At 36.4% G+C, this 27,135-nt stretch overlaps 1 protein-coding gene across 4 annotated transcripts in view; it reads left to right on the forward strand.

The window, feature by feature from the left end:
* LOC107748299 (transmembrane protein 108-like) overlaps positions 1-27,135 on the forward strand; it is an 81,781-nt gene that overhangs the window by 1,913 nt on the left and 52,733 nt on the right. Inside the window, exon 2 of one of the 4 annotated variants that reach the window (XM_016563039.1) lies at positions 108-248. The exons of 1 other annotated variant lie outside the window; for it this stretch is intronic. The gene's annotated coding sequence lies outside the window, so the exon portion shown is untranslated. Of the gene's footprint in view, positions 1-95; positions 249-27,135 lie in introns of those variants that run through there. 2 more of the 4 variants (XM_016563040.1, XM_016563037.1) reach the window with 2 other exon arrangements.

Raw genomic sequence — 27,135 nt, forward strand, 5'->3', positions numbered from 1 at the left:
CACTCTCTCTCTCTCGCTCTCTCTCTCTCTTTCTCTCTCGCTCCTCTCTCTCTCTCTCTCTCTCTCTCGGGGTATCAGCCTTTATTTATTGTGAGCTGCCGCTGAAGGAGAGTTGGGGACGCTTAACGGTATTACCAGCCGTGAACGATCATTGATTGTGTCTCGTCAGGATTCTGAGGATTTAACGCAGATAAACATCATGTTATTCTACTGGCGTCTTTGATCCTTTTCCATCATATTATTATAAGGTAAGAGACATCAGAGCTTTTCTCACCCTTCCTCTGGAATATTTGCCTTGGTAACTCGCATGGCTACACCTGCACACAGACAGTGATTTGGGGAAAAACATGGTAGGGTGGTACATTTTGATTTAGTTTCACACATTGAGCAATAGATAGCGACTAGAAATAAACTGATAAACGGTTTCACATTTCTGCAGATAAATAAACTCTCCATGAAACTTATGTAGCCTATTGTTTGCATAAATTACTCAAACTTTAACCAAGCAACTTTTCATTCTCAAGTGAGAAATGAATTTTAAGCTCAACAACAGTCCAAAACAAACGTTAAAAAATGGCATAATTTTTTATATTATTATTTTTGTTTGTTATTATCTTTAATAATAATGCATTTTAGGTTTTACTGTTGTAGTCTAATGCTATGTCAGAATGAAGTAATATGTCAGTAAATATGTCAGAAAAAAAGTGATCGATTCTGCATCACTTATCAGCCATTTTGTTAAGAGCAATATTGGTTATATAAACAATAATGGTCGATTTCCATTCCAGATCTTACAGAGCTTCAAACATCCTAGATTCAGAATCCACTTCTTTCTTCTTTTCAGTTTGGTGGCATGAAAAAAGTCTCTCAGGTACGTCAGTGGTTTAGGAACATATAGGCCTAGCTTACATTAAAGGGGTCATATGATGCGATTTCAAGGTTTCCTTTCTCTTTGGAGTGTTACAAGCTGTTCGTGAATAGATAAGATCCCTAAAATTGCAAAGACTAAAGTCTCAAACCCAAAGAGATATTCTTTATAAAATTTAAGCCTTTAAACACGCCCCCACATGTCTACGTCACGATGTGGGAAGATTTGCATAACGCCGCCCAAATGTTCACGCAAAGACAGAAGGCGTAACTTTATTGTTACTGCCACCGCCATGTTGTGATGACCCTGTGTGTTTCGTTGCGAAAGCGAAAATACTTTGTTTGGCCTTCCAAAAGAGAACACGACTAGAAATCAGTGGTTAAGCTGTTCCAGAACAGTTCAACCCAAATATTCAGATGTGTGCAGCGCATTTTATGGAGGACTGTTTCCTGATCCTGGAAGAGTAGACTACAATGCCGGCTGTTCTGACTCACAGACTGTAAGTACGCTTTCATATTTAAAGGATTTGCCACTGACGATTCAAACGCGAGTTTTGAGCAGTGTAGAGTAGCACTTATTGTTTGTCATTTCTCCGATCACAAATGCAGACATGGTTTTATGTTTATGCGGTGCGATGCAACGCGTAAAAAGACAGTATAAGTCATTATAATCCGTAATTATGTCCCCACTGAATGGAACAAATGCCTCATTTATAATGGGTTTTATTGGTTTTGTCTCGTCGCTCCGGGACACTGCATCGCAGTATGGTAGGGGCGTAACATTACCGTCACACGCTTGAGGCATTCGGTCAATCACAACGCACTGGATAGCTGGCCAATCAGAGCACACCTCGCTATTCAGAACGATGAGCTTTGTAAAAATCGACGCGTTTCAGAAAGGCGGGGCATAGAGGAGAAACAATAATAGTACAGTATGTGGAAAATGTGTTTTTTGAACCTTAAACTGCATAAACACATTTCATTACACCAAATACACAAAATAATGTTCTTTTTAGCAACATCATTTGACCCCTTTAAATATATTAATGTGATCATCATAACCATTTAAATTAATCCTAAATTAATTGAATTTAAGCTAGTGTATGAATCTTATCTACTCTGTGACGTGTTTTCCCTGGGAATCCAACCTTTGATCTCGGCATTGACCATGTTCTACAGGAACGCCTGTAGAAAGGCTACAGAACAGATTGAATGTTTCCTTTACGCTGGGTCTCATTCATTAATATTCAATTCTAAATAATGAGGCAACTCTCTTAAAGCTTGAGGCCGTTAGAAGGGGTTCTCTCCATAAAGATGCTTCATTTGTGAGCACTGAACGTTCCTTTTTTATGTTTGTTGGTGGACCCACAAAACAGTAAACGTTTAGAAGTACAGGGTCATTAAAAGTTGGTCGCCAGAGAGTACTGAGAATGGAATGTTAGTCAAAGTCTTAATAGAGCACCCCCAACTATAGGCTTTGTTCTACAGGACAATTCCCCACTGGTTTGTCCAATGGGGAGGGAGAGGGAGCAGGGTCTCGGGTCAAGTGGCGAGACACTGACATATGTTGCTGACAACTTGTTCAGAAAGGGTTACCTGGTATGGGGCTGCTAAGCAGTGAGTGTCTTGTGAAAAGTGGAAGATGACCTTTTGATTCATTGGGGGCAAAGGGCGTCACCTTTTACCATCCATTGGTTAACTTGCTGCAGGGCAGCATCGTTATCTGTGATCGTTTTTCTCTAAACATGGCATTCTTTAAAAATTACCTAAGTGTCTGTGAAAAAAGACAGGCCTGTTTATTTTTTAGTTTGTATGGGATTTCGTTGGTTACAGACAAGGGTAAAAAGCCATTTTTTCTTCTTTTGTGTTAAGAAAATCACTTTACTTTCTTGAATTTTGCTTACAGAAATTTAATTATATGGTATTATTTATGTTATTTTCATTATATTAAATATATTTAATTCATTTACTATATATGTGACCCGGGACCACAAAACCAGTCTTAAGTCGCTGGGGTATATTTGTAGTAATAGCCAAAAATACATTGTATGGGTCAAAATTACAGATTTTTCTTTTATGCCAAAAATCATTAGGATATTAAGTAAAGATCATGTTCCATGAAGATATTTTGTAAATTTCCTACTGTAAATATATTAAAACCTAATTTTTGATTAGTAATATGCATTGCTAAGAACTTCATTTGGACAACTTTAAAGGTGATTTTCTCAATATTTAGATTTTTTTGCACCCTCAGATTCCAGATTTTCAAATAGTTGTATCTCGACCAAATAGTATCCTATCCAAACAAACCATAAATCAATGGAAAGCTTATTTATTCATCTTTCAGATGATGCATAAATCTCAATTTCGAAAAATGTATATTATGCACACACACACACACAAAGAAAGATAGATAGAATAGAAAAAATAGAATAAAAAAAAAAAAAAAATTTAAATAAAAAAAAGAAGATAAATATAAAGTAAAATTAAAATAGAATAGAAAGTACTAGAGTTAGAGGGTCAAATAAAGTTCTTTTAGGCCTGGGCGATAAAACGGTACACCTTCGATAACGATATTAAAGGGGTCCTATTATGCTCTTTTACAAAGTCTTGATTTTGTTTTGGGGGTGTGGGCAAGATTTGGCCGAGATACAACTATTTGAAAATCTGGAATCTGAGGGTGCAAAAAAATCTAAATATTGAGAAAATTGCCTTTAAAGTTGTCCAAATGAATTTCTTAGCAATGCATATTACAAATAAAAAATTAAGTTTTTTTTTACGGTTAAAGTATAATAAAGTAAAATATTTACGGTTGGAAATTTACCAAATATCTAAATGAACATAATATTTACTTAATATCCTAATGATTTTTGGCATAAAAGAAAAATCGATAATTTTTGACCCATACATGTACTGTTGGCTATTGCTACAAATATACCCGTGCTACTTATGACTGGTTTTGTGGTCCAGGGTCACATATTACTTACTATAATTGATGAGTATAAGAGACTTTTATCAAAATATTCAAAAAAAAATAAAAATACTGACCCCAAACATTTCAATGGTAGTTTTATAATTTACATAGATTATCTTTGTATAAATAAATTTAAATATATTTTTATTATATATTTTCAAAGAAGCCATTTTAATCTCTTGTTTTTGGGGGTGATTATGGATGATCCTCCATTATCCTCTTGAATCGGGGTCATTTCAGAGTGACAGTAACCAGACCAGGACAACAGCGTATCAACTGTCCTGTGGTGTCACCTCTGCTCACACCAAACATCATTCATGTGTCAATGGAACACTTATCGTCATAGCAATCTGCCACCAGGCTTCCTGCAATCTTATAGAGTTACGCAAAAAAGGAAAACACACCATCCCAATTAAAAACAATCAACATCTGGAAAAAATTCAAGGCCAAGCAGGAAGCCTTACAATCTTATCAGAGAGTATCCAGAAAGAAAAGACAATGTTTCCATTCTCTTTTCTCTCTCTTCCTCTTTTAACCATTCCCAGTTTCAATTACAATCCCATATGACCCATGGGAGAATGGCACAGTGTGGTATAGAATGTGTCTCATGTCTAAGTACTCTAGATCTCGAGTACGGTATGTGTTGTGAATGAACTCAGCACTTCCATGCTCATAGACAGGAAAAACCTGACACACAGGCGCAACGGAAGAAAAACAACCAGTGTTCAGTGACATGCTCGCCTACTAATGCCACATTACATTAGTGGCTTCAGAAATGTGTTTCTTCGAAGCCAGAACAGAATAGAGGTGGATGTTTCTGAGCTTCGGTAAATGAGGTTATAAAGGGGTAGTTGAGATGTCCGTCACTGTCTGATGTTGGACATTTCCTCCTATTTCCTGTAAGACACTGAAGATTCTATCAGCCTGAGAAGTTCAGTTTCGGTTAGTCGAGCTGAACATTAACAGGAATAGCAAATGGAATGAGACGGTAAAGTTCTCCATTTCAAGGAACAATTCAATTCAGTTTTTAATGGGATAGTTTACCCAGAATATAAAATTCTGTCAATTCGCTTCTGCAAAACAACACACTTTATTACACTAGTGAAAAATAAATATATTTGAAATACATTTTTTTCATGCTAAGTATACTACAAATACATTTACATATTTATGTACTTAATAAAAATACCCTGCAACTGTACTTTTGGTATACTAAACTGGTTTACTTGAAGTCTGCTAAATTGGAACAACTAATTATGTACTTAATGCACTTTAATAAGTAGTGCTGAAGTGCAACTATAGACATACTGAAGTATATTTGATTGTGCTAAAGTGGAACTATTGCAAGTATACTTTAAATATTTTGCATTTAAAGACCAAAATTATTCAAAGATCATACAATCCTCATCAATAATTACATTAAAACACGTTTTAGGCTTAATAATAAGAAATATGCATTGTGTACAAGTAGTACTCCAAATAAAGTTGAATTATAATTTTTATATCAGTACGTCTCGAGCGATATGTCAGTAAATATGTTAATAAATTTGAACTATACTTAGTATGAAATAAATGTATTTTAAATATATTACTTTTTTACTAGGGTATACTTGTAAAAGATTACTTATAACGCAAATAATAGAATTTTTAAGAAAATACTTAAGTGCAAACTGAATGTAATGTTTTCAGGCACTTCACTGCATGTTAATCAAATTAAATTAAATTATGCAATTAAATAATGCATTCTATTTTAAATTTAGATTAAATGCAGTTAGCTAAACATTAGTGATTTTGACCCAATTAAGTAAGACTTAAGTACGTCTTTATGTAATTTCTTAATTCAGAATCTTAGAAATATGGTGTAAACTAAAATATGCTTTAATGTCATTTCTATTGAAACTTGTATGTCATGTATTTAATATATTTGTAATTATGCATTTGTAATGATGGAAGTTGCAAGTTAGTACTTTTAAAATATATTACCTTTAAATGTAATACAGAATAACACTAAAATAAAATTATAATCAAGTACTTTACATGTACTTGAGTATGTCAGTCAACACATCAAAATAACTGTATACTTCTTTAATACAAATAAAGAAATAAAAAATAAACAATGTAAAACTTTTAATTATGGAATTATGAAGTGCACTGTTTACATGTACTACTTATAGTAAGCGCATTAAGAAACAGTCATGATACTGTTTTTAAGTGGCCTTTTATTTACTTAATATTAAATGCAAATACAGAATTAAAAAAAAAAAAGTACTATAACACTACAAATGCACTTTCAATTAAGCACACTTCTTTTTTTCGGATGGCTTCAAGACGGCTTTAAATATAGCACACAAGTAAAATGGGATAATTGTTTTGGAGCTTGCCAGCCATGGTCCCTATTCATTGTACGAAAAAAAAAGAGCAGCTTGAACATTTTACCAAACGTCTCCTTTTGTGTTCTACATTAGAAAAAAACTCAAAATGATTTGTAATAACATGAGGGTAAATAAATGATTCCAGAACTTATACGTCTAGGTAAACTATTCATTTAACCTAATTTGTGACAGTGTCTCGAACTGCTTTGCAACTCTAGTATCTCAGGTGAGTTTGATACTCTGAAATATTGAACACTGTTTAGAATGCACAAAGTAGCGTCTGCCTACTTGAATTTCTCGATGTACTGACATAGCAGGTGTCTTAAATTACCCACAGGGCAGTGCTGAAAGCGACAACAGGTCTTCCCGTGTCCCCGTTGGCAGGAAGGGCAGCGGGGGACAGGACAGCCATGGATACAGCCATTACGGCGATTAGAGCGTGCGCTAGGGATGGATGAGGAAGATAAGAGGGAAAGGGGGAGCGGGAGGAGGGAGAGGACTGATGGAGCGTGAAGTGTGTAGGGGGAATTCCTGGAATTCCATGACTGCTTTGGATGCTGTTTCCTGATCCTGATACGCCGCACCTTCGGACACATATAGATATTTTCATGTTTCCAATTATACTAAGAAGCTAACGCAAAAGAGTGTTCTGGACTGTCCCTTTTTTAAAGTCATGTAGCTTCTGTTTGGCTTTACAAGCAAGGGTTTTATCAGTTGATGGCTTCAGGCTGTCAGAGTGAGTTGCTTGGCTTGCCTCTGATCAAAAGTCCTCAGCTTTATTTGGCACTGCTTATTCCAGACTGAACAGCCACTTCAAACAAGGATTTAATAGTGTAATAATGAGCATGGTGGTTCTATTCATCAGTATGAAATGTACCCACTACAATAATGCTTGTAGTGGCTTCGAAAAGTATTTGGACTTAAAATGTACAAATCTTTGCATTGTATAACAAAATATAAAAACAGCATTTATTTTCAAGAAATATACCACAACCACACTTTTCAAGCAAAACATTTTTTGTTTGTTTTTGTTGTTTTAAGTTGACGTAATTACACATTGCATGCACTTACTATAGTAATAACAGTAAATTATGCATATTTGCAAGCAACTAACCCTAAACCCAAACTTAACCCTATATTAAATGCATGTAATTAATAATATTACTCGCTGCTTATTTGTGTACTTACACTGTAACAACGTCACCTTAAAATAAAGTGTTGGGTTAAGACTAAAATGGACACTTTCTAGTTGTCAGATGTTCCCAATGTGATGAACAGTGTAAACTTGAGGGGATCTGATTTCATAAAGCCACACTGCACTGACAGATGCAAAACAACACCAACAGTCTTAAGATTACAGTATGTCACTTCTTAGACATTCCAAGACCCAACAAATGTTCATTTGGTGAAAGCAAGTGCTGATCAATGACAGGTTATCACACTGATCTGACAAAACCCAACAAACATGTCCATTGCTGCTTGTTGGTGCAGTGTGAGTTGACCTATACTATTCTGCTAAAAATCAGTTTGACACCAGATGTTTATTGCAACAAAAAAAAAAAAAACTGAATCAGAAGTTAGTTCTGAGATTTCCATTTCATCCATTTGGTTCAGCTAATATTTTGTATCATTTATATATTTTTGGTGCAACAACATTCATGCATGTTTAACTGTGACTTGGCTGCCCAAAATGCTTAAATACCTTTTTAGAGCCACTAAAGACAGATGCAAAATGATAATTTCCAATGTCTAATTCAAATAAATGAATCAATATAGTCATTAGGAACAGTGTCTGGAACATTTTCGGCATGCTTTTTGTCATTTTTTAAACATGCATTTTTAATGACCTGGCTATGATATTCCAATCTTGAGGTTTGTTCAGCATAGGCTATACTTGACAAAAATCCACCCTGAAGGTTTTCTTGTCTTGAGTCTTGATCCCCAGGATTGACTCTGTTTAATTTTCTTGCTCCCTCACCTAATATAAGATTTTAAAATCCCTCTAAAGGAGATTTTATGCTCTGAAGAAGAATTCAAATCACTTGCGAAACCTCCTATGCAGATTCTCCTGTAATATACCATACGACAAATGTTCCTTCAGCATCATCTTCAAAGTGCTGAAATAAATAGACTTCAATTAAACATTAAACTTCATAAGACCCATTAAAAACGAATGCAAAGTGCCTCTTAATAACGGCAAATTAAACCAGAAAATTGATTGATTGATTTTTGAATCTTAAAGGGAATAATAAAAAAACACAGATGATCCGAGAGAAACATGCAAGTTTGTACCCAGGATTCTTTAGCATTGTAGTTATGTGGGCCAGATGAACAGGGCTAATAGGATTTACTCTGACTGGAAAGGGGGGAGGACATCCCGCCTTTACCTCCTGTTGCTTAGTAGCCCACCCAGAGCAGTCATATGATTCTGGCAGGTGTCTAGCACTGATTAGACCTTTAGAAGTGACCAAACCCAGCAAGGTCCACCCAAGCTACAGGATTATATATGGACTTAATTATAAACAGGTCAGACCCCTTGCTAACAAGCTACCTTAGAAATTGCTACTAAAATGGCCTGAAATCATGTCTTGTTGGTGAAGGTGCTATTAAGCTTGACAATTCCTCAGTGATATCATAGCTAGCGTGTTTCTATTCCAATTATCTTTCATTTTAGTTGTAAATAAAACAATTCAATTAAATTGAACAAAGAAATTTGTTGTTTTGCAGATTTTGGTTATTTGTAATGGTTGTGAAGATTTCTAGTGAAGTACATCAGTGGTTTTCACTAAAATGTTTTTCTTCATGGTTGAATCTCACAAAATCTTATTATTATCAATGTTGAAAACAGTTGAGCTGCTTAATATTATGTGGAAACGGTGACATTTTTTCAGGATTGTTTATTAGAAAGTTTTTTTTGACAAAAATCTTTTGTAATATTATGAATGTTTTTACTGTGACTTTTGATCAGTTTAATGCACCCTTGCTGAAAAAACAAAAATGTATTAATTTCTTTTAAAGAAAATTAGTTTGGAGTAATCAGGGCTCTTTAAATTCTTAAAACAGATCCTAATATGCTCTTAAGGGCTTTGTATTAAGACTTTATTTCAAGTATCAACACCAACTTGATCACTAACTTAAGCCTATTAAGAGACCATTAAATTGGACGCTCACATTAAGTACTTTAAGAAAAAACAAACATTGTTCTCTCTGTCCTCCATCTTTGCAAATTCTGCTTCCTCCAAATAACAAGCATCATTGAACACATTAGACTTTTTGATCATTTTGTCTTGTTAGATCTAGAGTTTAATGTCAAAGACAGAAAAGCTAGTTCTGATGTACCTCTGATTAAATGAATCTCATTTGCCGAGCAGTGGGGGGTTTGCTTGTACAGAAATGCTCCGCTACTGTAATTTGTGGCTTAAGCTTTCAGAAATCTGTTTTCATAAAACTGGCTTAATGGGATCTTGTTTTATTAGGTCAATTTTTTATTATTTTGGAAGAGCCAGAAGTTTGCATTCTGTTCTAGAACATGTAAACATGGCAACACCAGCCACTGTTTGGTTTGTTTTTGCGTGATATTTAAGGGCAGATAAATTGGAGATACATGATACCACATGTTATTTGTGCACATCCAGCATACTTGCTAATAACTGCCTCGAAGCCAGCCAATCAGATTGGAGCTGGTGATTTCAGCCTTTTTTTGTGCACATTATGCATCTGATGGTTAGTAAACTCATCTGAGACTGACCCTAGTGTTCACTCTAGCTGTTATGTAGCAAAAGCAAAAAAATGAATTCATGTTGGACATGGTTTTGAACATCTTGATCTTAAATGTTTATTTTAGCTAACAGATAAGGAAGGAAGAGACAAGCAAGGAAAAGAGAAAGATCCATTTACATTGGTGTCGGGTAAACTAGTCCAAACACTAGGTTCAAATTACAGGTCATCACAGGTCCCCTTTCAAGCGGTCTTCCTGTCTTTGTTTTTTTATTTCTCTTTTGTCACACTTTCCTAGGTAGTCAGTAATCAACAAACCCTCATATCAAAGGTCAAAATATTTTGACCTCTGCCGAATACCATAACTAAAGCTAAATATGGTTTTTTTTTCTACCTGTGCACGTTTTTTTATTATTTAGTCCTTTCAGAATGCAACATCAGGTAAGGTGACCTTAATTACTACATACCTTAATTATACATTTAAAATGAAATCACATATATCAGTTTTATTTCAATCGTACATGACCTGCTATAAAACTCATATCCAGACAACCTCATTTTAGTAAATGCAAGGTGTAAACAACCTACAATAAATCTGTGGTTTTGTCTCAGTGCAGATATTTTTGTCTTGAGATTTAGTTTTGACACCTTTGGATTTGCGTCCCAAATCTCTTTTAGTGCAATCTCACTGCAAACTGTGATTTATTCCATATCTGACTCCTGCTATAAATGAGAGCTTGCTTGAGATAGAAGATTTGTTTTATGTCAGTGTGCTGGTGTTTTGCAGCTTGCGCAAAGAGAAGATCTAATCAAGTCATACAACCTCTCGGAGTCGGGGCTTATTTTTGAGTTATGTCAAAAGCATATGTTCCTGTTGTTTATGTGTGAGACCTAAAGGGTAAAGGTTTATGAAATTCTAATTCTGTTTTGTGTGCTATCCACTATTATTATTATATTCTTATTAGTGGTGCTTTATAAGACATCATTATCACTATATTATTACTATTAGTATTACATTATACTCATACTATTGTTTAGTGATTTGAACAAACTCATAACTCCTCAATATTACACTTTGGTGTGTTACTCTTTTATTTTATTTTGTTTTTTGATTAAACAGGCCAAAAAAATGCATAACATGCTAAAAACCACAACCCACAGCACTCTGGCAACCATCCACAAAACAAGAATTTAAACCTACAATCTTTAAGTAACCAGCTCAAATCTTTAACTGCTCTACACTACTCTATTTTCCTCTAAAATCAGTTCCGTTTTGACATTTTATTTATTCATTTTTCTTTTGTTCCCATTTGCTTGTTCTCTCTTTCTCTCTTCTCATCCTTCACAGTTTTTCATTCTCTTTATCCGATACGTTAAACCTGGCTGGTAATGTGGGATGACATTAATATTGAATAAGATAGCGAGAGGAACGTCAGGTGAGAAAATGAATTTCCATATGCAGGGCTACTGACTATAATAAATAACACTTCCACACCGGCAATGAGAAACTGTGTACGTTCCTGTGTGAGCAGATCTGTCTGTACTAACTGCATCACCATGGATACAGTGAAGCACTTATGATGAGCTTTAAAGCATGCTGGATTTTCAGTGGTTTGAATCACAGCTGTTTTGAATCAGTACACATATATATTATTTCATAGTGCTATTAAAACCGAGAGGTGCAGATGACAGTGTTTGACCGGCTTTGGTTGGGGAGTCACACACTGTTTCACACTGATTCATGATTGGCGCTCAAATGTTTTTCAGTGTTTCACAACTTTACACAAGTATGCAACTAATGCTTTCATTGAGCCTTGGGATCCATGTTCAAAGATCTTGTTTGAAGTACCTCAGGTTCTTTCTGTTACATGAATTATAAATATGAGTGTAGGCTACATTTCCCTTGTTACGTTTCCCTCGGTTCATACATTTCGTCAGGCGTTTTGGAGCTCAGCCTATGCTAACGCCTCTGCTCTCTTGAATGGTGACACCCTCAAAAGAAAAGAGATGACTTAGCATTTCCTTTTGGTTTGGGAAGTGTCATAAAACAGCTTAAAACGTTTGCAGAATTTGCTTTGTCAGTGCCAATACACTGCAGATGAGGGACCATCAATAAGGGCCACAAACGGCTGAATCAATGTTTATTTTAGGTGGACTTGAGTCATTTGTTGCTAATGTGCTGAATTTGACTGTCAAGACATTTTTTAAAAGTTCACATTTAGTTATTGAGCTCTGTGCCTGTATGAATCTCTCAAAACCATTTCTGTAAGCTCAACTTTAGCTAGTCTAATAAATGTAAACTAGCTAAAAATGTCCCGCTCTTCATCATATAGAAGAAAATTTAAAACTGGATTCTTTGTATTAACTTTAAAAGTCTTAAAATATCTTACATTTAATTTCCATAACCATGCAAGTACCCTGAAAAAGAAAAATGTATATTCAGTTCAATTCAGTTCGATTTTATTTGTACAACGCTTTTCACGATACAAATCATTGCAAAGCAACTTTTTATATAAATTAAGTTTCTACAATATTTAGTGGTAGCTTATCAGTGGTGACTGTCAGTTAATGTATGGAAGAATCAATTAAAGACGTAATCAAACAGACGATGAACACTATTAACAGCAATTATTATATGATGCAATCAAACTTATAGCAAAATGTGGTAGTTCTGTATGTTGTTTCAGGGTTGGCATCATCTGAGGTCCTCTGAGGGGTTGGCATCATCTCTTCTCAGGTGTTCTGGATCCAAACTGAAGCTTGTGTAAATCCTAGGCATGTTTATTGAAGATGCAGGACAACCACCTAGCAGTGCATTACAATAGTCCAGTCTAGAGGTCATGAATGCATGAACTAGCTTTTCTGCATCAGAAACAGGTAACATGTTTCGTAACTTGGCAATGTTTCTAAGATGGATTATATGAAACTGAGAAATGAATGTATAATAGCTTCATGGTTGTCATGTTTGGAGCTTATTTGAAACTAAAGCACTTAAGACTTAAGAGATAACAGGGTAGATATATACTGAGAATCTCAGAAATTGGATGGGATGTGAAACATCGGTTATAAAACAGAGAGAGCGAAAGTGAGGTGCCTACAAATTTAGTACCAGTCTGGAGAGAGGACAGGCTCTCTAGGGTAAAGCTTTTGACATTTAACTAGACCAGCCATAAACAGAGCAGAGCAAAGCCATTGACATTCATTCTGTCTGGCAGAGTTTTTCTCTGGCTGATTTCGCTCTGCTCGCCCCACTCTGCTGCAATCTGTCATATCGGACAACACATTCTTCCTCCATGTAATAGGCTGTAATTCACTTTAGAAATTTCCCAGCAAAAGTAATAACTGAAGATTTGTTTTGGTGAAAAACATTCTAATTATTAAAGTTGCAGCTATGTAAATACATACTGCAGTTTCTGCATGAAATAAACACTAGTGGCACCATAAAAAAATTAAAAATAACAGATTATCAGTTCATAAAGACTTAATTTCGCATGGTTCCTTGCACAATATTATGTTATAACTTTAAATCATTTTTGCATGAATGTATACTTCATGGTTGTCATGTTTGGAGCTTATTTGAAACTAAAGCACTTAAGACTTAAGAGATAACAGGGTAGATATATATACTGAGAATCTCAGAAATTGGATGGGATGTGAAACATCGGTTATAAAACAGAGAGAGCGAAAGTGAGGTGCCTACAAATTTAGTACCAGTCTGGAGAGAGGACAGGCTCTCTAGGGTAAAGCTTTTGACATTTAACTAGACCAGCCATAAACAGAGCAGAGCAAAGCCATTGACATTCATTCTGTCTGGCAGAGTTTTTCTCTGGCTGATTTCGCTCTGCTCGCCCCACTCTGCTGCAATCTGTCATATCGGACAACACATTCTTCCTCCATGTAATAGGCTGTAATTCACTTTAGAAATTTCCCAGCAAAAGTAATAACTGAAGATTTGTTTTGGTGAAAAACATTCTAATTATTAAAGTTGCAGCTATGTAAATACATACTGCAGTTTCTGCATGAAATAAACACTAGTGGCACCATAAAAAAATTAAAAATAACAGATTATCAGTTCATAAAGACTTAATTTCGCATGGTTCCTTGCACAATATTATGTTATAACTTTAAATCATTTTTGCAACTGATACTTTTTTTATTTGCATCAGACAGCTTCATATGTATTGCTATTCTGAAATAGTAAACTTGCTTGGTAGCTCACCTGGTACAGCACTGCACTTGCAATGAGGAGCACTAGGTTACAAATCTTTTGAAACGCAAGTCATGATAAAAGAGCTTAAAGGCTTGTAGAAACAAGCTAAAATGGCATGGTTGCATCAGCAGATGTGTTTTAATTGACTATTGTTAACACTATTGGTGAGGTTTAAGGTCAGGTTTCAGAATTGCCGCATTATCGATACTTACAACAATTCACATTCACCTGCTTTGGATAACACTAAACACCATTTTGGAGCATTTCCCTTTGAAAGTGCCACAAAACGTGCAAAAAGCAATTATTTTGTATTATGGCTAATAAACTGTATAATGGACTGTTCAAACATTACATTGTTACATTTTTATATAGCAAATATTTCCTCCAATTTAAAACAGTTAAAGACAGCTATCTCTTGGGGCTATTAAGTGTATTAAGCCTGATGCTACATTGTTGATATTATAATCCCTGTGGCTTCCACACTGGTAGTATCTTTGGTTAGTTCAATCCCATTAATAAACCGTGATTCTATGGTGTGATCACGCGTGAGCTAAAGCTACGTTAACGTAGCGTGCCACTCCATGCTCTGTCACTGTTTACCTATTCATTAATTCATCTGTGACTGATGGGGGCTTGCCAGAGCCCTCCGTCCTTTGTGTAATTATACGGCTGTCTTCATTGAAGCCTGTATGCATACACATGAAAACACATAAACATACCCACTCCCCCACCATACATTTTGCTATAGAGCATCCCCAGTGACCAGGCTAGCATCGGATAATTAACGGGCTGAGTGATCGTGTTGATTGCTTCATTATTCGTGAGATAAGCATCTGGCGGAGGTGTCAGATTGATGCTGTGGATTTGACATTAATCCACACTAAAGCTGTTTAATAACAGCAGTCAGGGTAGAAGACACAAATCAGGGCCCACACAGTCTTTAAAGTGTTGCTTTGTTTTAGGATCCAGACGTGATGATGTCATAATGAGGGTGTGGACCCTCATGTCCTGGGTTTAGATTTTTTCTTTCTTTCATCATTTAGCCAAATGACAAAGAATGAAATGATCATTAAGGGTTTGCTTTGGGATTTTAAGGCAGGACAGACACTGCTCGTGATTTATGTCTTGTTGAGGATGGCAATTTGAGTGTTATGTTGGGGTTAATGTGCGTTAACCAGCAAGGCTTGCTACAAACAATACAGAAAGTTGTTCTTCTGAAATGAGCGCACCGACTGAACCTTTATCTGTTAATTAGAATCCCAGAGCTGAAGCTCTAAGGAGGTTTCAGTTAATTACGGAATCTGTTTTTAATTCACTTTAATTTTATTTCATTTTGAAGTGAACTAATTTGTTTTTAGTCAGTGTAGTCAGCGTCAATGTATTCTGTTTAATTTAGTTAGGAAATTTCCTCCTGCTTTTTTTTTTTTTTTGCTGTCAATCACAGTCCATTCCTTCTGGCTATTGTTAAAATAATCACATTTATGTTAATCATTTGCAGAAAATAATATTTGCTGGCAAAAGTCATTGACTTTCTGGCAGACAAGTGTTGGGTTTGGCCTTTGGACATCACAGTTTAGTTAGTTTCAATAAACTATTTAAAAGTTTGGGGTCAGTATTTGTTTTTTTTAATTAATACTTCATTATTCACAAGGTTGCATTAAACGGATCAAAAGTGACAGTAAAAACATTTACAGTGTTTGCATTCTAATAATATTTCATAATATTACTATTTTTACTGCATCAAATAAATTAAGCCTTTGTGAGCATAAGAGACATCTTTCAAAAAAAAAAAAAATTCTTATTTACCCCAAACTTAGATAGATAGATTTTATTTTTGTATTTTTAATTTGATTTGATTTGAAATAAATGCCACTTTGGTGAGCATAAACCAAAGTTCGTTCAAAAATAATATATATATATATATATATATATTAAATAGAATTTTATGAGAGTCTGATAGAGAAATTGCACATCCTTTAGATCACCAGCTTTGCTTATGTGTCTCACTCTTTAAAAAAAATCCCCTCTCTAAATGCTCTGTTATAGCTGACTAAACACTATGATCAGTCGCAGAGCTGAAACTCCCCACGGATCCAGCCCTATAGCTTTAATCATCCCCCTAAATAACAACTGTTCATAAACTTCTCAATGACACAAGCAGTTACCTGTCTCTCTCTCTACACACACACACACACACACACACACACACACACAGCACCGATATGAATCACATGTGCCCTTTTATTACGTCTCGCAGGAGTAAATTTTACCCCATCCCCTGAGGACCTGATTCAGCAGCTGCCGTGGCTGTAGTGTCCAGTGCTGTTATCTAATAAAGTTGCCCAGTCTGCTCTACATTGAAATGTCATGACCATAATGTATCTACCACTGTTTGTACAGGGAAAGGTCACGACTGGCGTCGGGGACAGTGACATGCACACATATATTGTGATGTTTTACAGTATTGCATTAGCTTTGGGTTACAGGAGGATAGAGTATTATAATAGATGAGATGACACAAACGCACTTGGTTTTGTAAACTTTAAACGGTTTTCACCTCTACAGTACTTACTACAATACAACACTACTTTTTTCTGTTTGTTTTATTGATCTTTAGTGCTTACTCCTCAGTGCCCTCGTCTTTTTCAGCACACACACTCTTATTTCTGCAGCTGCGTCCTTCGGCTTCTTAGCGTAGAGCGTTAGGAAGCCCCTCACAATGCACGAAATACACCACAACACATCCTTCCTTCGGCAGCCTCCGCTCCTGCTATTGTCAGCATGTCAAGAGTGTGTGTCAAGAGGTAAAATTAGCAAGCTGTAATGAGTGCGGCCTTTCCTGCGATACACTCACTTGTACCTTCTGCGTCTGCTCTTGAGTGATGCTGTTGCTCTGAAGATTCAGGAAGTGTAAGTGCTTGTTGAAAAATTGGGTAACACTTTATTTTACAGTGCCCTTGTTATTCATGTTTCATGTACTTTCTATATAGTAAATTATGGGTTGCACTTTATTTTAAGGTGTCCTTTTTACAGTGTAATTATACATTTAAGTTCTGAGTAATATTAATTAACTACATATATGGTTAGGATTAGGGTTAGGCTTTGGGTTACTTGCATGTAATTATTCATAATTTATTGTTATTATAATAGTAAGAACATGTAACGTGTAACAAAATTAGAGTATCCACTGAGTATATAAAAACATGGCAAGGTTAGAAGAGTACAGTTACTTACTAAATTGTATTAAAAACCACCAAACTCATAATTACACATTGTAAAATCTGATTTTTTCACCCTTGACTATCGTGACATTATCTAAAAAGAACAAATGGCACCAGCCTCAACAATGTAGTAAAATACCCTAAGATGTAATTTTATTATAGCTAATCTTTCAGTATTTTTATATATTTTTATAGCTGATAGATGATACTGACTTGTTCTTAAATATTTTAAAAGACCATAAAGGTGAATTAATGTAGCAATGACATTTTCCTGTTATCAAAAAAAAAACATCACATGGATTCATTTTGGCATTATGAATGTAGCCATAGAAACCAATGATGAGAATTTAAACAGCCCAGAGTAGATTTTCTGTGTTGTCATATCGTAATTACGATAAGTCTGACAAGTTGAGACACATTCATTATTAGTTGTTGTCTCTTGTTTGCATAGCGCTAGCTGATTGTATTTATTAATCAACTTTTCAAGGATTAATGTTTTTACAGTATCAAGTGAGCCATATTTATTTAGTCTTGCACATAATTATGTTTCATTTGATATTATGTTATGTTGTTCCATGGCTAAACAGATTATGTAAGTACATATTAGGTATAAATAGATTATATTAAGTCATTAGTAGAAGAATCTAATAATAAAACACTACTAATTTCAGGAAAGGAAGTAATATCTCCCACTGGGTTAAAAGCCATAGAAATGTAGCTGCCAGTGTTCAAATGATTCCTTCTTAATCGTTCTCATCCAGAAACAGACACTTTTTTTTCTCTCTTCGGTTTCTTTTACAGTCCGAAATCGCCTCCTGGACTGGCATATTTCAGCCCACGGGGGACAAGATATCACTGATAATCTACTGCATATATTTATATGCCCTGAGAGCAACACCAAATGCTTTCGGTTTTTCTATTCATAGCTCATTATCATAAAATATGAATCATTCATAAGAGGTGGTAAACTCGCATAATGAGATTTGCCCTTGGGGTTTTAACCCTTTAAATGTCTGTTATGGGGGTGAGCGTGTAAACGCCAACAGGTCATTAAGGGTTTATTGCCTTTTGCAGGACCAGTTAACCCTTTGACACAGTACAGCAGGTCCAGACGCATGCTTTCCCTGGAGACATTAATAACGAGACGTTGGTCTAGTAAACGGTATGTTCGGCCAAATGTTGAAATGCTTACTTCAGGGTTTCCAAAAGACTTAAAATCGATGTATTTCATTTTAAAAAATCTGTATGGAAAATGAGTGGATTTAATTAAAGACCATAGTGCTAATAGCAAATTCTCAATGTACCATTTTGAAAATGAATAAATTCACATTTTTGAGTGGTGTTGTTCATGTAAATCTCACCACTACAGTGGATGGTTACCAGTGTCAGTTTCAGTTTAGTTTGGACTTTATTGCGGTTGCTAAAGTGTTCTGAATAGTTCTTTGCATGTTATCATGTGGTTACTAGGGTGTTCTGGGTGGTTGCTAGGTAGTTGCTTGGTGTTCTTGGTTTCTAGGTTGATTGGGTGTTCTCTTTGGTTGCTAGGGTGTTCTGGGTGGTTTTTAGGTGGTTGCTTGGTGTTCTTGGTTTCTAGGTAGTTGATTGGCTGTTCTTATTGGTTGCTAGGTGGTTGCTAGGGTGTTCTGGGTGGTTTTTAGGTGGTTGCTTGGTGTTCTTGGTTTCTAGGTAGTTGATTGGCTGTTCTTATTGGTTGCTAGGTGGTTGCTAGGGTGTTCTGGGTGGTTTTTAGGTGGTTGCTTGGTGTTCTTGGTTTCTATGTAGTTGATTGGGTGTTCTCTTTGGTTTCTAGGTGGTTGCTAGGATATTCTGGGTGGTTTTATGGTGGTTGCTGGGTGTTCTTGGTTTCTATGTAGTTGATTGGGTGTTCTCTTTGGTTTCTAGGTGGTTGCTAGGATATTCTGGGTGGTTTTATGGTGGTTGCTGGGTGTTCTTGGTTTCTATGTAGTTGATTGGGTGTTCTCTTTGGTTTCTAGGTGGTTGCTAGGTTGTTCTGGGTGGTTTTTAGGTGGTTGCTAGGTTGTTCTGGGTGGTTTTACGGTGGTTTCTAGGGTGTTCTGGGTGGTTTTCTGGTGGTTGCTTGGTGTTTTTGGTTTTTAGGTAGTTGGTTGACTGTTCTTATTGGTTGCTAGGTGGTTGCTAGGGTGTTCTGGGTGGTTTTTATGTGGTTGTCTGGTGTTCTTGGTTTCTAGGTAGTTGATTGGGTGTTCTCTTTGGTTTCTAGGTGGTTGCTGCTAGGATGTTCTGGGTGGTTTTCTGGTGGTTGCTAGGTGTTCTTGGTTTCTATGTAGTTGATTGGGTGTACTCTTCGGTTTCTGGGTGGTTGCTAGGGTGTTCTCAATGTTTTTTGTTGATTGATATGGTGTTCTGGGTGGTTGCTAGGGTCTTCTGCATTGTCATAGGTGGTTACTGTTCTGGGCTGCGTTTCCCAAAACCATCGTAAGCTGAAACCAATGGAGCTATGATCAACTTAAGCTTACGATGCTTTTGGGAAATGCAGCCCTTGTGGTTGCTTGGTGTTCTTTGTGGTTTCTAGGTAGTTGCCATTGTGTTCTCAGTGGCTTCTAGGGTGGTAGCTGGGGTGTTCGGTGTGGTTTCTAGGTAGTTGCTAGGGTGTTTTGGATGGTTGCTAGGATGTTCTATGTAGTTTCTAGCTGGTTGCTAGGATGTTCTGGGTGGTTTTTAGGTGGTTGCCTGGTGTTCTTGGTTTCTAGGTAGTTGACAGCGTATTCTCTTTGGTTTCTAGGATATTATGGGTGGTTGTTAGGGTGTTCTGGATGGTTTGTTGGTGATTGCTATGGTGTTCTGGGTGGTTGCTAGGGTCCTCTGTGTTGTTACTAGGTGGTTGCTTAGTGTTCTGGTGGTTGCTTGGTGTTCTTTGTGTTTTCTAGGTAGTTGCCATTGTTTTCTCAGTGGCTTCTGGGTGGTTGCTAGGATGTTCTCTGTAGTTTCTAGGTGGTTGCTAGGGTGTTCTGGGTGGTTTTTATGTGGTTGCTAGGTGTTCTTGGTTTCTATGTAGTTGATTGGGTGTTCTCTTTGGTTTCTAGGTGGTTGCTGGGGTATTCTGGGTGGTTGCTAAGATGTTCTCTGTAGTTTCTAGGTGGTTGCTACTAGGCTGTTCTGGGTGATTGCTAGGTGGTGTCTTACTAGCCTAAGTCAAAAGTGTCTTTTTCATAGTCTGTCCTTTGACATGGCTTGGAATCCTCCTTCAGGGCAAATCCATTCTGTAGGTTTTTTCCCCCATATATTTTATGATCTTTCAAGCAAGACTCACTAGTTTGTTTTCACAGTAAATGAAAACCTATACTCATTAGGCTGCACGATTTGAGATATAATTCATATTCGTAGCACAAACATTGCAGGACAAGTCATGTGGCAAAGTTTCATATTTAGTGTTAGGGATTTGAAAAACCCACTAAGCAATAGTAAGAAGGAGATTTAGCTTAGCAGACACTGCTAATTAAACAAAATTGCAAAAAAAACAAAAAATTAAACCGGCATAGTGACATTTCTGTGTGACGGTGTTTGTGTATTTGACTGTCTGGCAGGTAGAAGTGCGCTCAGAGGGATGTTTCTCTGTGTTGGTGTGTTTCTTGCTGGGATGTGGGAGGACTAATATGTTGACAGCTCCCCTGCTGTTAGCTTCAAAGTGCTGTGTCAGCCCACCACACCAGACATCATCACACTGTTTATCTCCATTTACCCAGAATGCCATGGAACCTAGCTACTGTGTGTATCTGGGGCTGCGAGTACATCTGCTTTGGTCCAGCAGCCAATTGCGACAGAGCTCAGGCCAGATGCTGAACTATTATTGGATGAAATATCGCCTCATTGCTGGATTGTGTCTCACGCTTCTAGGGATGGTGGTGCTAATTTCCAATTTGGATTTAGTTCTAGGTTTGCTCAGCTCAATTAGACTGTGTACTTGTAAAATATATCCATACTAGGGCTGTGCGATTTGGGGAAAATATCTAATTGCGATTTTAATTTTGCAAAGTCAAGCTTCAGCTTAATATTGTCAATAGTGTGCAGCACAGTATGGGTATCAGTACCCTGCTGAAAAAACAAAACAAAAAAAATAATAGAAACCATCACAGAAATTCTTATGGTTTCCATTAAAACAATTACAAAATTCCTTTTTGTAGTGTGTTTTGGGCATTATTCCAATAGGAATTACTGTTCTATTGTTTCCCATCTGCCAGTTTACATCCCACCAATAGAATCCATCAAACAATAGGAATTACTGTTGTTCTATTGGTTCCCATCTGCCAGATTACATATCACCAATATAATCCATCAAATACCAGTAGACACCATTATAGTTTACATTAAAGCCAATATAATTACAATTATAACCCTTAAATCCATAAAATGTTCTATTGTGTTTTGGGAGGGGTTCTATTTTTTATTTTATTTTTATTTTTTTCAGCAGGGAATATTATAATGGTATTACTACTTTTACAGAATTTACTTAATTACTGAGCAAATTAAAGTTATCTTTTTTGCTTGGTGTCTGTCATTTTGAAGCCGAAGTAATCTCATATTACATACGTTTATCTTTAGTATTAATTTGCCTAACTATCGATCTGACCCTGTAGACGCCATAATCACAAGCTATCTCTCTCTCCCGCTTTTTTATTTTTTTTTAAATGGTGGGCGTTTACGCAGTTGGCTAGAGCAGTGCTGATTGGGGAGAACGGAGGTGCGCTCACTCTATTGGTCTGTAAGGCTGCCACTCAAGGCTGGCAGTCATGCATTTTTAAGTATTTGGGATTTTAAGAACAGGTGGAAAATGTGCTGAATGTGTCATTTCATCCAAGTGAAATTATCAAAGCAGTTAGACTGAATTTACACTTGTTTTAAACGCGGAGCAAGGCGCGAGTTGACACAGGTTGCGCGCGTGCGTCAAGCCTCGTCCATATTGCCACATGCGCTCGTGGAGACTTGCGGTGCGGAGCCGCGCGCGAGTATAACCGAGCATTATGAGACAGGCTGCGTGTGTGCGGCAAGTTTAAACGGCTCCTCCGTGAGACGCGGCAGAGGAGCGAGTATGAGAAGCATTCAGAGACACAGGCTGTGTGTGCGCTCTTCTGAATTGGGAATAGCGAACATGCATGGTCTGTAAGGCTGCCACTCAAGGCTGGCAGTCATGCATATGCTCAGAGTAATATCTTATACAGTCTATGGTAATATCGCGTCCACATCGCAGGCTTTGCGATTAGCAAACCGCAACGTCTCAAATCGCGATTGCGATGCGATTTCGATTAATCGCACAGCCCTAATCCATACAGCACAAGCACTGGTTTATGCACAGCATGAGTTTTTGTTTAAGATAGAAAAACCTCCATTTCTTTAATGCTGTCTCTGACCTTTGGTGTAGATCGCAATTAAAACTATGGCTGTCGATTTAACACATTTATTTAGTGCAATTTGATTTACAATTAATACAAATAATCATGCCCCCTTTGATGTACATTCCATAATAAAGGATTTTCCTAACATCAGCGATGACATTTTTGAGAGTTCAAATTCAACACTTCCCACCTGCTATCTGGCCTACTTTACCAAAGTAGATTTACCAAAATCAACTCTTTTCTTTAGTTTTCTAGTTAAATAAATCTGTTTCCACTCCTTACATCCGGTGATGCTAAATTGTATCTATTAATATTATGGGCCTGTGCTAAAATGAACTGTGAACCATTTTATTAACTAGGATTAAAAACAAGGATTAATAAATTATGTAACAAATGTGGTGTTCATTGTTAGTGTTATCTAATTGGGCCTTATTGTAAAGTGTTATCCAAACATTGATATATGCAATTAATTGTGATTAATTAAACTGCATATTGTGCAGTTAATTTGATTATAATTTGACAGCCCTAGTTAAAACCAAGGAGCGATGAAAGATGTTTTTAAGACAGTCATTCAGTCAGTAGACAGACACACATACTGAATGCTGTCTAGCAGTCCTAATTCCCTTAGGGATCATGTGATAGACAGAGGAAAAAGTGGGCAAAGTTTGACAGCCATCTTTGTTGTGAATGGTTGTCAGCACTGAATGTCAGGTTACAAGCGAGTCTTATTTAGTTTAATTTCCTCCAGAGTACCGTGCCAGACCATCAGATGTATCTGAAATGTAATGAAAGTTCATGTGCCTACATTTTGAAGTTTTGTCCATATTGACACAGAAGATTAATACATCTATATTTTTCTGCACAAATTGTTCAAAACCTAACATAAGAATCTTGTGAGATCACAACTTTGATGATGGTCTCAAAGGGAGCATATTCTGTACTGTTTCATGTCATCATAGTGTAGGTTGTAAGAAGCTACAAAGCTGAGGATTGAGAGAAACGTCTGCGAAATTTTGTAGAGAGGAAAATCTATCTGGTGTCAGAGTGAAGATGAAAGAGGATATGAAGTGTTTTGATAAAGGGCAACAGCGATTCATGAGGGTGTGGTAGACAAACGCTACAAAAGCTACAAAAACATCAAGTTGGATGTGAGAAATTTTAAGAAACTATGTTTTGAGAAGCTTTGAAAGTGCACATAAAGTCCCTTTGAAATATGTTGTTTTTTGAAGCGATTTATGTATGCTTAAGTCAGCAGATATCAATAAAATACACCTCAGGCATCACGCCAAAGAACAACATTTGTGCTCCTATTTGCGCCCAAAAAATTCCTACAAAGCCCAAAATGGGTATATATAAACAAAAAAATATACTAGTTATAGTTTTTTCTAATTAATTCAAGCAGAAAATGTATAATATATGTTGTTTTATGCTAGAAAAATTCAACACCGTGAACAGATCCAGTCACCAGTGTCCGTTCCCTCAGAGGTCAAATGCAAATCAGACAATGATCCTCGCAAAGCATTATTGAACATGTACTGATTGAACAAACACCACAAACAAGTCAAATGCCCCCATTAGTGTTATCACAGGACAATCTTCAATAATCAATGTTTTGCACTGGTTAAGCATGGCATTTAGGGCCAGAACTACCGATAAATGTGTAAGAAAAACTATCAGTGATAATGGATTGTTATAAATTCATAATTCATAAAACAATAATATAATACATCATATGGTGAAGCACTTATTAATGTAATTCATGTAAAATATTGATTGAACCCTGGCTGACTTCTTTATTAGGGTTTGGATGGTAGCTTTTGGACTTGGGATACATTTGTTCTGTGTTTAAATGTAGTCATAAACACCCTACAATTTCAAATAGAAATTGATCTGTTGAGGTCTCTGTGCCCGAAACACTGACCACAGATCAATCGCAGTAGAGAAAAACAAGATTGCTACAAAGAGAATCTACACCGCTTTATGGATTTCTTAGTTTGTGTCTTGATCTTTTAAACATTCTGTTCCTAACCTTATCCTTATTCCCAGATGTTATTGCTCAGTGGTTGCTCATATATGTTTTAGAGGTAAATAAGTCTATATAGAGCTATATAAATATTACAGCATAACACTGATGACCTGAAATTTGATAAGAAATGTCATTGTCTTGCGATTGCAGACTTTGATATCTTGACAAATCTAAGCACAGCAAATCAGAAACTCTACACTCTAAAAAATGCTGGGTTGTTTCAACCCAACTTTGGGTCAAATATGGACTAACCCAACTTTTGGGTTAAAAATTTTATGTAAAAATGTAACCCAACGGTTGGGTTAGTCCATATTTGACCCAAAGTTGGGTTGAAACAATCCAGCATTTTTTAGAGTGTAGATGAGACATGAGAAACAGGAGATGTTGACAAAAAGTCTCCATTTATTGTTTAGGAGAAATTGAAATATTAAAGATCATTTGTGATGTTTTTTTTTCCTTTGGGTACTTATTCTTTGCAGCATGCATAATTACTATATCTTTGAATGGTTGCATCTTGTGTGTTTGAATGATATTCTGCAAGTGTGGACACAGAGGACTGAAAAACTACTCTGCATTGTAAATGATCCGCCTCCATCCCTCTTGGGGTGGTTGGTTCATCTTTCCAAAGCGTCCCTTTATCTTATCGTCCTTTATTGTACTTGTTTATTTTTAATGTGCCTGTGGGCTCTTTAGAGGCCATCTTCTATAAGAAATCCCTTCAGTGATTAAAGTGGATCATGAATAACACTACTGTTAGCCACACTGTAGATTTAGAAGAAGTCTCTCATGTGATCCAAAGGGACTTTCCATATGTATTTGGTGGTGGTATTTTTTTATACTTATTTTAAGTATTAAGTCTATAAAAAACTTAGTGCAAAACCTTTTGGGAGTGCAACAAATTCTGATGACTACTACATTTTGTCTTTTTCTGTCCTAAGATATGGTCATATTAGTGAAATTTCAGAGAAATGTTGGTAAATAAGGCCCATTGTCTATTGTCAGTAGTGTAGCAATGTTTAAGGTTGTATTCACACCTGTCATGTTTGGTTCGATTGAATCGAACTCAAGTTCGTTTCCCCTCTTGGTGCGGACCTTTTTGGCAGGTGTGAATACAGCAATCACATTCTGGTGCGGACCAAACAACCGTACCGAGACCCAGCTGAAGAGGTGGTCTCGGTCCACTTCCAAACGAACTCTGGTATGGTTCGTTTAAGGTGTGAATATGATCCGACCCAATTGCAGAAATCACGCTCAGAAACAGACAGCTCGCGCATATAGTTGATGTTATTTTCAATGGCTTAAATAACTTGTTTTTAAACCACAATGCTTAAAAACACATGCAAATGATGAGGTTTCGTGAGCATGGCGCACAGCAACGTGACGTGAGCGCGCTAAATAGGCTAAAGCTTGCCACAAAAATTACCATGACTATGTTAGGAGATATTTAATTATTTATTAATAAACTAGTGTTTTATGTGTCAGTGTCGCAAAGATGAAGTTGATGATCCTGACTCGCCATCTCATCATTGGACGCGCCTTTAGAAAGAATTGCATCTTTACGGATTACATAATAATAAGAGTTTTTGATTTGGATTTGAATTTGAATTATTTCGTTTTGTAGTCATTTAAAGCTTTCTATAGATATATTCATCAAGTCTGTAAGGAAAATATTCGCTGAGTTTTGGTGCATTTTTGTGAAGCCCTCCTGCTCAGGACCGAGACGGCAAGTGCATCCTATTTGTTTTCTTTATTTTACAAAAGCACAACGTTTTCTTGATATTGTGAGTGTACACAAATAAAAAAAGACCCTTTACAGTTCCGAACGATGTATTATTCTTACCTTTGTGAGCAAAAATGACGGCATATTTAATTTGTTTCCACTGATGTCCTGAAGCGCGCTTCAGCTTCCACTCTCTGCACAAACGATTGGATATGCACCTAATAGTGCACATTTATATAGGTTAAATGTTTAAACTAACATTGTGATATGCTTTAAGTATTTTATATCTGTAGATTTTATTTTCGGCAAGTCGTAATTACAACATCGTATGACATTGTCTCATATGATGCTCATAAGTTTCTTCATATTGCGTTAGTATCTGATAACACCAAATCATTAAAAGAATAAAAATTGCACTATGAAAGATCTCCATGATTAGCCTGTTTTTGCACTTCCTGTTTTCCCTGCTTGAGAATTTTTGTCCAATGAATGAATGACCTTAGCGCACGTGTGGTTTTGTTTACAATTTCTGGTTCACTTGCAAAAAAGGGCAGTGTGAAAGCGAACTGCACTAAACAAAAAAAAAATCATCATTGTATTTGGTCCGGACCAAAGCAAGTGAACTAGCGGACTTTCCTGGTGTGAATACACCCTAA

Source organism: Sinocyclocheilus rhinocerous, unplaced genomic scaffold (genome assembly GCF_001515625.1).
Source record: "Sinocyclocheilus rhinocerous isolate Xijiao unplaced genomic scaffold, SAMN03320098_v1.1 scaffold1762, whole genome shotgun sequence".
Lineage (NCBI taxonomy): Eukaryota > Metazoa > Chordata > Actinopteri > Cypriniformes > Cyprinidae > Sinocyclocheilus > Sinocyclocheilus rhinocerous.